Below are 558 nucleotides of genomic sequence, written 5' to 3'. Positions count from 1 at the left end.
TCCCATGCGGGCCCACACATGTGTGCCCTCTCTCTCGCTCTCTTTGTGTCTGGTTTTTTTCCTTTGTATGAAGATTCAAGAATTTTTGGAAGTTCAAAATCTCTGCGATTTAAATTCTAAAAGTTGAAAAATTTGGATCTTCATTTTGGAATTCATATTTTGAAAGGTCAAATTGAATGTTTCCCAAATTGGAAATATTTCTTAAATTTGCCAAAAAAGGAAACTTCCCTAAAAGGGAAGTGTGGGCGTGACTTTCCAAAATTGGGAAGTTTGTCATGTCCGATTTTTTCCTGCATAGGGTTGCTACACTTTGGATTGCCGATTTACGACCACTAAGGTGGTTTAAGTGACAACTAAGCTTTTCCTTCTTTGCGTAACGTGGCATGCGGTTGACTGGTTTGACCAAGTGTTGTCATGTCGATGCAAAGCATACACACCAGGAAACAAGATTCACGGTTCCACCATCTCCGTCCATTAGAGCGGAGAAGGCAAGGGGAATCAATAGACTCACCGACAGGGGTTGAGGGTGATTTTTTTTGTTGTGTGTGTGTGTGTGTG

General features: G+C 41.2%; 1 protein-coding gene across 1 annotated transcript in view; it reads right to left on the bottom strand.

The window, feature by feature from the left end:
* The window catches only part of LOC123084680 (MADS-box transcription factor 47), a gene marked incomplete at its 5' end in the record, with an annotated part of 10,291 nt that overhangs the window by 1,654 nt on the left and 8,079 nt on the right, over window positions 1-558 (bottom strand).

Source organism: Triticum aestivum, chromosome 4A (genome assembly GCF_018294505.1).
Source record: "Triticum aestivum cultivar Chinese Spring chromosome 4A, IWGSC CS RefSeq v2.1, whole genome shotgun sequence".
Lineage (NCBI taxonomy): Eukaryota > Viridiplantae > Streptophyta > Magnoliopsida > Poales > Poaceae > Triticum > Triticum aestivum.
This window is presented reverse-complemented; position numbering and strand designations above follow the sequence as displayed.